Source organism: Moschus berezovskii, chromosome 23 (assembly GCF_049115385.1).
Source record: "Moschus berezovskii isolate FMDL1 chromosome 23, NW_MosBer_1.0, whole genome shotgun sequence".
Lineage (NCBI taxonomy): Eukaryota > Metazoa > Chordata > Mammalia > Artiodactyla > Moschidae > Moschus > Moschus berezovskii.
The window spans coordinates 59630300-59643097 of record NC_142482.1 but is presented as its reverse complement, the minus strand read 5'-3'; the positions used below and the strand labels follow the sequence as shown (position 1 = coordinate 59643097).

Below are 12798 nucleotides of genomic sequence, written 5' to 3'. Positions count from 1 at the left end.
ATCCCAAAGGCTTTGAACAGAAATAAGTGTTTGGGGGAAGAAACACTATTTGGAAAATGTCAAATCACCAAGTGTTTATATTATCATGATGAGTCAACAAAATTTCTTTTAAAAAGGATGTCACCCGTACCAGTCCCAAATATCTAGGCATTAAGAAGGCCATGCACATATCCGGGGCTGTGTGTATTTCTAAAAACATCTGAGAGGTCCCCAGTCTCTCATCCTAGGCTGAACTTTAGGTCCTGTACAAGAGTAAGTGAAGGTTAAGACAGAGTTGTAGGCTACCCAAGCATTGAAAGCCTTCCCAACACACAGAGTGCCCTTAAGCAAAGGGTGGAAGTATTATTGGCTGAAAGCACAGAAGGAAATCTCTGATCAGTCATTCGCTGATCGCTAAGCAATGGTGTCTTCACAGTGCAGGGAACGCATAACTTTCAGACTTAAGGAATGCCACTAAACGAGCAGACAGCAATAACAACCAAAGAGCAACAGCAACACATTTGCACCTGTGATGACTCAGTGTCTGGAGACGAGGAGACGGTCCTGGATTATCCGTGCATCCAACGTAATCACAAGGGTCCTGACAAGACCACAGCAGGATGGTCCGAGTCAAAGAAAGCCGTGTGACGATGAAAGCCGAGAAAGCCAGAGACGTGACTTTCAGGAGAGGATGAAAGGGAGACAGGATGATAACAGAGAAGTGGGAGGGATGCCAGGGCGGGCAGGAGCCAGAGGATGCAGGGACCTCCGGGGCTGGAAAGGAGGGAGTCTTCAGAGGGATGACAGCCCTGCCAGCCCCTTAGCTTCAGCCAGTGAAGTGGATTTAGAATTAAGACTGCCAGAGATATAAAATAATAAACCCATGTTGTTTTAAGCCACTACACGTGTGGTAATTTGCTACAGCCACTATAGGAAATTAATTCAATATACACGAGAAATAAAAACATATGTCCACACAAGAACTTGTATATAGATGTTCTTATAGCAACACTTAACAATAACCAAACCATGAAAGCAAATGTCCATCAACTGATGAGTGGATAAACAAAATGTGGTATTTCCAAACAATGGAATGTTATTTGCAATAAAATACTGATACAAGCTACAATGTGAATAAACTTGTAGTCAAGGTTGTATATTGTCACCCTGCTTATTTAACTTATATGCAGAGTACATCATGAGGAATGCTGGGCTGGAAGAAGCACAAGCTGGAATCAAGATTGCCAGGAGAAATATCAATAACCTCAGATATGCAGATGACACCACCTTTATGGCAGAAAGTGAAGAGGAACGAAAAAGCCTCTTGATGAAAGTTAAACAGGAGAGTGAAAAAGTTGGCTTGAAGCTCAACATTCAGAAAACAAAGACCATGGCATCTGGTCCCATCACTTCATGGGAAATAGATGGAAAAACAGTGGAAACAGTGTCAGACTTAATTTTTTTGGGCTCCAAAATCACTGCAGATGCTGATTGCACCCATGAAATTAAAAGACGCTTACTCCTTGGAAGGAAGGTTATGACCAACCTAGATAGCATATTAAAAAGCAGAGACATTACTTTGCCAACAAAGGTCCGTCTAGTCAAGGCTATGGTTTTTCCCGTGGTCATGTATGGATGTGAGAGTTGGACTGTGAAGAAGGCTGATCGCTGAAGAATTGATGCTTTTGAACTGTGGTGCTGGAGAAGACTCTTGAGAGTCCCTTGGACTTCAAGGAGATCCAACCAGTCCATTCTAAAGGAGATCAATCCTGGGTGTTCATTTGAAGGACTGATGCTAAAGCTGAAACTCCAATACTTTAGCCCCCTCATGCGACGAGTTGACTCACTGGAAAAGACTCTGATGCTGGGAGGGATTGGGGGCAGGAGGAGACGGGGATGACAGAGAATGAGGTGGCTGGATGGCGTCACCGACTCGATGGACATGAGTTTGAGTGAACTCCAGGAGTTGGTGATGGACAGGGAGGCCTGGTGTGCTGTGATTCATGGGGTCGCAAAGAGTCGGACACGACTGAGCGACTGAACTGATGGTCACCCAACTCTGTATATGCTGAAACCCACTGAATTATACACTTTCAATGGAGCACTTGTGTGCTGTGCGCTACGTGTTAATAAATGTGTTAAGAATCTGAAACAAACTGCAGATGCTCGGCTCACTGTGTGGTTGTTGCGTTTATAGCTCCGTCGGGTCTGACCCTTTGTGACCCCAAGGACTGTGGCCCACCAGGCTCCTCAGTGCATGGAATTCTCCAGGCAAGAATGCTGAAGTGGGTAGCCATTCCCTTCTCCTACGGAATCTTCCTAACCCAAGGATCAAACCCTTGTCTCCTGCACTGTAGGCAGATTCTTTACTCTCTGAGCCACCAGGGAAGCCCTCACTTCACTCTACTTAACAACAAAGTATTTGAAACATACAGCAACCAATGAAGTATTGATTTTATCTCTCATTTGAGTTTTTAGTTTTATTCTAAGTATTATCTAACTGACAGTGAATGCTAAGTGAATTTGCTTACTTCCTCAATGAATGTCTACTCTATACCATACCCTGGTTGGGCTCTGAACCATAAGGCCCAATGGAATAGATTAATGGTTTCACTGATTTTTAAAATTCTACTCGGGAACTTCCCTGGCAGGCCAGTGGTGAAGACTCCATGCGTCCACTGCAGGGGGTTTGGGTTTGATCCCTGGTCAGGGAGCTATGATTCTGCATGCCACAAGGAGCAGCCAAATAAATGAATAAAATCCTGCTCATAGAAGGGTAATGGTTCTGCTACCTTCCTCCCCACCAGTCATGTATCTTAAATATGTAAGTTTCATTACTTCTATCATTCCTTGTATAGTAAGGCGACTCTATGCTGTTGAAATAGGTTAGTTTAAACTTGCTTACTTTACAGGGCTTCTGAGGTGGCACTGTTGGTAATGAAACCATCTGCCAATGTAGGAGACATAAAATGACGTGGGTTCGATCCCTGGGTTGGGAAGATCCGCTGGAGGAGGGCATGGCAACCCACTCCAGCATTCTTGCTTTGAGAATCCCTTGGGCAGGGGAGCCCGGCGGGCTACAGCCCATAAGGTCGCAAAGAGTCGGAAATGACTGAAGTGCCTTAGCAAGCATGCTTACAAGATTACTGTCCATCTCTAAATGGTAGGTATGGATTAGGTTTAACCTGTTTTACACACTCACATGCTTCACTACTCATGCTGGAGTATTTAAAATCAATCAAATGCTTGAAGCTTTTGAACTATGGTGCTGGAGAAGACTCTTAAGAGTCCCTTAGACAGCAAGGAAGTCCAACCAGTCCATCCTAAAGGAAATCAGTCCTGGGTGTTCATTGGAAGGACTGATGCTGAAACTGAAACTCCAATTCTTTGGCCACCTGATTTGAAGAGCTGACTCATTTGAAAAGACCCTGACGCTGGGAAAGACTGAAGATGGGAGGAGAAGGGGATGACAGAGGATGAGATGGCTGGATGGCATCACCTCATCAATGGACATGAGTTTGAGTAAACTCTGGGAGATGGTGATGGACAGGGAGGCCTGGCATGCTCCAGTCCACGGGGTCGCAAAGAGTCAGACACGACTGAGCAACTGAACTGATCTGAACTGAAGTGCTTGCATAAAGAAATATGTAGCTGAAGGAAGGCTATACATGGAATGTTTGAGGAGTTAAGACTAATCATTGCCTTGTTTGTTAGGTCAAGGAAGTTCTTTCCAAGGAAGCAGGCAGGAAAGTATTTCGGGAAGGCATCCAGATAAGAGGATACTTGCTCAGTGAATGAAGAAGCCCAGTGTGGGTGGAGCCTTTGAGCAAAGAGACGACAGCAGGGCCAAAGCTTATAGGACCTTAAAGACCATATTGGCAGAGACTGCTCATGTACCTCAAGATTTATTTTCAAAACCTTTACTGTGAGCGCTCCGCTATTAATACCCACTTGCTACCTGTATGTTGTCCACATGGAGAAAAGGCTGCACCCTGCGTCCTTCACAGCTGTGTGGTTGTGTGATAAACGTGTAGATAACAAGGTACGCTGAATGGGCTCTAAAGAGAGAGAGTGAATTTTTCTACATCACAGGCTCCTTCCAGTCACATGGAAGGTAGATATGAGGACTGGAGGTTAGGTGGCCAACTTGACCAGGAGTGAAAGCCACGTGCCTGAACAAGACAGAAAGGGTGTCTTGGATGCCCTGTTGTATATGAAGTCAACCCCAGTCTACCCACACTCATTTCTCTCACACGATAGACAAGACATTTCTATCCTGTTATCCACTGCTGTTTGAGGTTTTCTGTCCTTCATGGTCAAATACAATCTGAATTAGCATATTGTTAAAGATGGCACAGTGGCAAAAAAAATAAAAAAAGAAAAATCCTCCTTCCAATGCAGGAGATGCGGGTTCAGTCCCTAGATCAGGAAGAACCGCTGGAGGAGGCAACGCCAACCCACTCCAGGATTCTTGCCTGGAAAATTCCGTGGACAGAGGAGCCTGGCGGGCTACGGTCCATGGGGTCACGACGAGTCGACCTCGACTGAGCCACTGAGCACAGACACACTCAAAGATCTGTCAGGCTCTCCCACAAGCGCCGGGAAGATCAGAAAGGCTGTGACGTGGTTACCTTTGGCTTTAAAAGTTTGCTTTGGTTGCTGCATGGAAGATTTAGGTGGGAAATTTGGGAATGCAAAGAGACCAAGTGGGAAGCCATTGCAATAATTCATGTTAAAGATGTTGGTGGCTTTAGACTAAAACAGTGTCAGACAAAAAGAAGAATGAATTTGAGCTATATTTAGTGTAGAGAATCAAGGGAGCTTAGTGGCTGATCCCTGTAGGGAGTGCAGGGAAGGGAGGTGTCAAGAATGACTCCAGTCTTTCTAAGCTGAGCAACGGGTGGGTTGAGGTGCTGTTTCCTGAAATGGGAAACGCTGGAGAAAGAATGCTCTTAAAGGAAAGATCAAGAGTTTAATTTGGGACTGAGAAAATCTGAAATGGCTGTGGCTATGACAAGTTTTCAATTGGAAATAAAGATGTGGAGATGAGAAGAGGGGTTTAGACTGGATTCAAACATTTTTGCTATGGTATGTGGTCGATAAAAACTTCAGTGGGGGACCTTTGGGCTACTGCTTTTTTCCTTCCCCTAATTTAGGATTTTGCTTTGTTAACTGAAGATTACTATCACTTAGTGGGTCACAAAATCAATTTATTCTTTACTTCATTGGCTTCATTTTAAAAATAAGATAGAATTTTAAAGTCGTGATGCACCATTGAGAGTGTAAATGTAATTCAGATAAAGCTTATGTTCCCACTTTCATGGATGTGCATGTAGACATGCATATATGTACATGTTTGTACACACGCAGAGCAGCACAGGAGGACAGATGTGTGTGTACATGAACAGACAAACATGTAGGCTTTGTGAGAGGACAGTTTTCTGCTTTGGTAGCTGCTGTACATCTGTTTCCTAGAATGGCTTATGGCGGGCATTTGCAAGCATTAGCTGGGTGAATAATATGCGGACATGTACGTAAGTATACATTCACTGGGTTATGATGTAAATTTTATTTTTACTATATTTATCTAGACATAATTTCAGATTTAAAGAAAATTTGCAAGCGATCTCCCATGGAGGTCCAGTAGTTAAGAATCTGCCTTGCAGTGCTGGGGACACAGGTTCAATCCCTGCTCCGGGAGGATCCCTCATGCCATGGGGCAAATAAGCCAGAATGCCCCAACCACTGAGCCTGTGAGGCACAGTTAGAGTCTCCAAGCACTGCAAGGAAAGGTCCCACACGCTGCGACCAAGGCCCAGCGCAGCCAGATGAGCAACGATCACAAAAATCTCCTCCCCAGATCTCCTTAGTTACCTCCCAAAACACCCTGCGTGTTATATGACGTGAGTGAGAGGTGTGTGAGCTGTGTGACTGCTACCTGGCTATCTTCTTTGCACAGGCTCTCCCTTGCCATTCAAATCTCCCATCTCTGCCTCAAATAATATTTCCATCTCAATGTTCAGGTAAAGATACAGGTTGTTGTGGAGTCAAATCTAGGCAGTTGCTTTTGAGGAGCAGGGGTTAATTTTTCTTTTTGCAGTTAGATTTACTCACAAGCTTAATGGTTTCTGCCTTAGTAATCATTTAGTAAACATTACCCCTAGGAAAAAATGTAATTGTCCCATGTTCCAGTTTATAATCCCTGTCAGGAATGTTTCCTTTCATTAATTTATTGCCAAAATAATTAAATGTGAATATTTTTAAGGCTGACTTTCCTACAAGAAACTGTCAAGAACTAAGAGGTTCTGAAAAGACACAATGAGCAACAGCTTCCATAAAATAATGATTCACTGCAAATTCTGTGCAATGAGGATGAGCAGGAAGCGGCTGACCACTGACGTGAGGGTCGCCAACACAAGCAGACAGCCTGCTTCACGGGTGTGTGTGTGTACACCCGAACATTAAGTCACTTCAGCTGTCTCTGTCTCTCTGCGACTCTATGGACCATAGCCCATATGTCCATGGGATTCTCCAGGCAAAAAGTCCGGAGTTGCCACGCCCTCCTCCAGGGGATCTTCCTGACACAGGGATTGAACTCTCGTCTCTTACATCTCCTGCATTGGCAGGTGGGTTCTTTACCGCTAGCGCCACCTGGCAAGTCCCTCTTGTATGCAGCAATTTAAATAAAATCTCTCAAGTTTTCATCTGAGGGAGATTTCTCACATCACTATTATTTGTAATAAAATCTCTCGATCAAAAGTATCAAAACTGATGTATTTTTACAGCATAACATAATATTTTTGCAATAAATATAATTCCTGAATGTCAAAAAGTCATGCTAACTTACCCCCGCCCCCACCAGCACCTGTCTTTACATGACTGGGCATACAGTAGGTGCTCAACAAATATTCACTGCAGGGTTTTTCAAAGAGGACTTTGCCACAGTCTTTCAAATTGGCCTCCTGATGGGCTCCAGCAGAGAAACACTGGGAATTCTGCTCTGTCTGCTCCATGGGCCGGTCAGCAGAGAACTTTTTCCAGCCTGGATTCATGGGGAGCAATCCTACTAAGGATAAGTAGTCATCACCGCTTTCCATTTTCTGACTTTGAAAAGGGGAGTTATTTCCTGTCCTCTTTCTATATAAAGGTGAGAAGAAATGTGGAGGGAGACTCAGACACATTTTTTTTTTCACAGTATTTGAGAACAAGGGGAAAAAAAAAAGCCTCCCTCTCAATTAGAGTCCTAAGAACTGATTCACTGAGTATGGTGAGCCTCAGTGACTTCATTGAGCAATTACAGGATCACCAGGAACAGAAAATACAGCCTTAACCACCTCCCACAAAATTCCAGCGGCCCAGGTGGCATTTCAGCACACACCCGGGACTCCAGCTGTAACACCCATCTTGGGTGGGGTGACAAATGTCTGTTCAGACCACAAGGCTGTGAGTGAAGCTGTCTGCCTTCTGCTCCTGTGACTCTCGACCCACCCCAGTAATGATGACCCCGTCAGACGGGGGCTGAAGGGGTGCTTGTTGAGATGGAACCAACTCCCGAACACACCCAGCAACAACTCCCAGCTCTGGAGACAAACGCCCTACAGGCTTCCAGATGGAGCCTCAGACCATGACAGAGCCTGGAGTGGGGAGGGGGGCCATGAGAGCGGAGCCTCCAAGGACGGGGTTCATCTGCGTCAGGACAGATGCTCACATGTTCCAGAAGAAGCCAAGTGCTTGGAGAGACGAGTGTGGGCAGGAGGAGACTGTGTGAGGGGACTGTTCTCTTTAACTGCAAGCGTAGGAGCACACAGAGAGCAGATCCTCTATACTGCTCAGTCATCCCTGAGATCAAACACAGAGAGAGCTCCTCAGTGGTCTTTGGAATAATCTGGACTTTTAGGTGGGCTGCCCCGGTGGCTCAGCAGTAAAGAATCTGCCTGCAAGGCAGGAGACACAGGAGACTTGGGTTTAATCTGTGGGTCAGGAAGTTGCCCTGAAGGAGGGCATGGCAACCCACTCCAGGATTCTTGCCTGGAGAATCCCATGGACAGAGGAGCCTGGCAGGCTACAGTCCATGGGGTTACACACAGTCGGACATGGTTTAGCAACTGAGCATGCACTCACACAGACTCCTCGGTATTGGGTGCTATCTTAGGTCAAGATCCCAGAAACAGACCCCCAAGATGAAGTTTCATAATGTTTATCAGGAAGTGTATTTAGGACACCCAGTAGAGGCACGCAGCAAAGGGAAGGCAAAGAAGTCATCCCACAGAGGGTGAATTTGGCTCATTTTTGCAGGGGGAGCTGTAGAGACGCCACAACCACGCCTCCAAGTTCGGGGATGACAGAGCTGGAGTACTGATGCAGCTGCACCCGTCAGTCACCAGCAAGGCTGCCCTGGGGGCTGGGGCAGGGGGTATAGGCTCCCAGGCTCTTCCCGCTTTCAGAGTGTGCAGAGGAAGCCAAGTCCAGGATCCTCACATCCACGCTGGATGTCAGGAGTGAAAGCATACGGGGGCCACTGTGCGAGAAAATGGCAACGGAACCAAAGGGGTTTGCGTGGGGCAGCAGCAGCTTCAGCTGCAGAGGGGCCATGGCCAGTGGCTGCTGGGGAAGGAGGTCTGACCTCTGTTCACAAAAACAGAGGCCACCTGTGCTCCCCTTTCTAACAAAGAGCCCCTGGGCTACTCATCAGAGCGGGTTTTGATGAACTACCCCGGGCCTGCAAGCTCAGAGACATTTCCCCCGATCAGCCTTCCTCCCCTCTCCTTCCTCAGTATTATTCACTTATTTTTTAAAAGCACTGATTTTTTTTAAAGTTAATTAATTTATTATCCGGCTGTGTCTGCTCTTAGTTGCGGCAGGCAGGACCTTCCCTGTGTCACGCGGGATCTTGCATTGCAGCGCACGGACTCCAGCTGTGGCCCCTGGGCTCTGTAGCTGGGGTTCCGGCTTAGTCACCCCCCAGGCATCAGACCAGCATCCTTTTCTTTCAACGTGAAGTCCCTTCCTTGGTGTTTTTTCCCTCCTGCTCACGCCCGCTGCTACCAACCCAGCCCTTCACTCTCTTCCCTCCCTCCTTCCCTTTCCATTTTCCTCCTCCCTCTCTGCTTCCCCTCCTGCTTTCTTAATTCCAACACCATTTTCTTGCCTCAGGCTGTTGATGGATCTCTGTAAAGACAATGGTTCAGAAAGCAAAAATGAATTGACACACAAAAAAGGCCACCAAAATACGTTTGGCAAGTTTTTTCAGCTGTCGGTGTTCAGTCGCTAAGTCACGTCCAGTTCTTTGCAACCCCATTTATTACAACATGCCGGGCTTCCCCGTCTCACTGCCTCCTTCCCTGTCTTTTTCAGCTTGCTCAAATTCCTGTCCATTGAATCGGTGATGCTGTCTAACCATCTCATCCTCTACTACCAGCTTCTTCTGCCTTCAATCTTTCCCAGCATCAGGGTTTCTTTTCCAATGAGTCTTTTTGTCACTATCTTTTATCAGTCAAACCAAACTTATTCAAGGGAGGGGGGCTCATCCCTGGGTAACTGATACAGTAATGTTTGATTCCAAAGTGTCAATTAAACTCTTTAAGGTTTAATAAGGTGGTTGTTTCACTATGGCTATAACATGCATTTGAAAAAAGAAACGCTGGTTAAGTGCTTTGTGGTCTCTTAGAGCTTTTTGTTTATTTAGTAGTGGCTTTCTCTCTCAGTTAGAGATACCACCACGTGAAAACATTTGACGAGCCCGTCTTCCTAGCCAAAGTAAAACCTCACAGCATCCAACATATTTGAAAGCCTAATGGACACTAGCTGAAGACCAGAGATACTTTCTCCTATCTGTACTCACACGAACTTGAAAAGAGGTAGTCCTAACTATTTCTTGTTCTCATTGTCCCTCAGCAAAATCTTGTCCCTCAGCAAAAGCTACGTCTTCGGAATTGACAGTGGCGTGTATGCCTGCAATCAAGGGTACAATGCTTGTGGGAGACAAAATGTTTGGAGGTCGACTTCACCTACAGGCCTTGTGAACTCTGCTCCCCAACACCTTTCTCTGTATTTTTCAGATGACTCCAAAAAGGCAGCCATCAGCTCTGACAATATATTTTGGTCAGCCTACAGTAATATTGCCTCTCGCGTCCATTAACAAATATAACACCTCCTGTGAACTTGTCGAGTAAACCAGTCATCACATGGTTCAGCCACCTCTGCAGCTGCTTCATGTATTAATAGGTACCTGGAGTCAAGAGAGACCGTAGTGTTCTGGGAACTTTGGCCCATTCAGGAGAAATTACTTTGAACTTGTCTCCTTCCCTCCCACACACACATTCTCTCAAAAAGATGATGTCCGAGGAACAGAAGTTTTCTTTGACTAATTCAAGTGCTGTGAATAATCTCGAAGTGCCAGGAGACACACTGGGACTGTAGGAGAAAGAATGAGTTTCCTTCATTTTTCACGTCTCCTGTCATCAATCAGACAAGCAAGCTCCTTCGGGGACTGGAACAAACCTCCCTGTGCACCCGAGACAGCTCTGGGTGATGCATGTTTAACACACAGGTCAGCAGCGAACAGCTGTAACCTCCGGGTGCAGACACCCAAGCAACAGCATCGTGGACGGCCTGCCCCTGGGTCTCAGGGCGCGTCCTCCCCACCTTCCAGCACCACCTGCTGGTCCACAGCCTCCTTAGTGTTATGACTCTTTGCCCACGCACCTCGGAGGGTAACAGACGGCATTCGATTGCGTTTGCCTCTATGGGTCTGATTCATCCCCATTCACGCTCCCTCGTTTGGATTTATCTCAGGTTTGACTTTTATCTCTTCCTCATTCACTGCTGAGAACAGCATGATTTTCTGGTTTTCTTGCTGGTCGGAGTGCCCCACCCCCAGCTCTATCAAGCATGGACCTTAGTGTGTCTTTTGAATAAGAAAATGGAGCCATATTTCCTGCTTGCGTCAGATTTTGCTTCCAGCACTTGTAACTCAGGCACCTGGGGCAGACCTGCCTTGAGTCTATGGCCCCACGTGACACGGCTCCCCCCCCGGGGCTGGCTTGTGACATTTTGGCAAAGTGATAGGTGAGCAGCAAAATCACATCGAGCATGAGCAGCATCAGGACCAAGGCTCCATCTCATGGACAGCTGCAGAGAAACACAGGTGCACTTTGTCAAGGCCATGGGCTTCCCAGAGGGCCTTAGTGGTAAGGAACCCACCTGCCAATGCGGGAGACAAGAGAGATACAGGTTCAATCCCTGGGTCAGGAAGATCCCTGGAGGAGGGCATGGCAACCCACTCCAGTGTTCTCGCCTGGAGTCTCCCATGGACAGAGGAGCCTGGCAGGCTACAGTCCATGGGGTCGCAAAGAACTGGACACACCTGAGTGCACACACACACACACACGCACACATGGTTGCTGCTGCTGCTGCTGCTAAGTCACTTCAGTCGTGTCCGACTCTGTGTGACCCCATAGACGGCAGCCCCCCAGGCTCCCCCGTCCCTGGGATTCTCCAGGCAAGAACACTGGAGTGGGTTGCCATTTCCTTCTCCAATGTGTGAAAGTGAAAAGTGAAAGTGACGTCGCTCAGTCGTGTCCGACCCTCAGCGACCCCACAGACTGCAGCCCACCAGACTCCTCCATCCATGGGATTTTCTGGGCAAGAGTACTGGAGTGGCTTGCCATTGCCTTCTCCAGCACACATGGTTAGATGCCCACTTTCCCTCTGCCCCTACAAAACAACAACAAAATTTGCAAAGGCCAAATGAATACCATGTGTGAACTAACTCATTGCCTGGCTTTCGAAAACTGGGGAATCCTTGAAGATTAAAACTAAGAATGATTACCTGAGTCATGAAACACAATAGTCTAAAAACCTTGGAGACCCATTAAAACATGTTAGGATTCAATTCACAGTATTGGAATGAAACTCAAGAATGCTGCTAATCCTGTCTGGACTCTACTCCAGAGGCGTTATCTCATTTTAAAGACCACTCCCCTCACCGTCCCCAGCGGAAGGAGCTTCACAGTTCCTTACACAGTAGCTGCACAATTAACATTTGTACTAAACAACCTATTACTGACATGCTAGACTGATTCTCATAGTCAATCTATTTTCCTCTGAGAACTAATCCTGTCATACTTAAGAAAAGTCACTTAGCAAGTTCTTCCATTAAATATAACCTTGAGATGTCCCTGGTGGTCCAGTGGTTAAGACTCTGGGCTCCCAAGGCAGGGACCTCAGTTTTGATCCCTGGTTGGGGACCTAAGATCCGGCATGGCAGGATCACCCATCACTTTGCCAAATGGCGTGGCCAAAAAAAGAAAAGAAAATAGATTAAATAAGTAAACAAACAAATCTAACCTTAATATCATGTGTTGCAGCTTCACTCTCCGTTCCTCTTATTTTCTCCAAAAATGGGGGGCCATTTAATCATGACTAACGCCATTTCTTACACCGTAAATCATAACCTTGGTCCCTCTCCAGTCCTTTATTCTTTTAGTTTAGCGGCTCAGGTCCTTGGCTCTTCCCTTACAAGCCTTTGTCTCAAACCTCATTCCCACCTCCACTTCCTGGGTTCTGCACAGCCCCTGTGATGATCTTGTGCAATGACTAGAGGACAACAGAACATTCTGGTAAGTTCTGGCTTCTTTGGAAATAACGCCTCTCTCCTGGATTGCTAAACTCTTCACTCCTATTCGTCTTTCCTCAGACACTCCCTGGTTTTTCTCAAAGTTGCACAATGTGGCTGATTCACATTGGGCTCAGTGTGCAAACACCACTCAGCCTTTGACATTTCTACTGGCTCCACATAAGAAATGTGAGCTTCTTGGC

At 46.5% G+C, this 12798-nt stretch overlaps 1 long non-coding RNA gene across 3 annotated transcripts in view; it reads right to left on the bottom strand.

Annotated features, from left to right (window-relative positions):
* LOC129543665 (uncharacterized) overlaps nucleotides 1-12559 on the bottom strand; it is a 49964-nt gene extending 37405 nt beyond the window's left edge. For all 3 annotated transcript variants that reach the window (XR_016036048.1, XR_008683317.2, XR_008683314.2), the window contains exon 1: nucleotides 12328-12559. This is a non-coding gene — a long non-coding RNA (uncharacterized LOC129543665). The remainder of the gene's footprint in view (nucleotides 1-12327) is intronic.
* Between the last annotated feature and the right edge of the window lie 239 nt (nucleotides 12560-12798).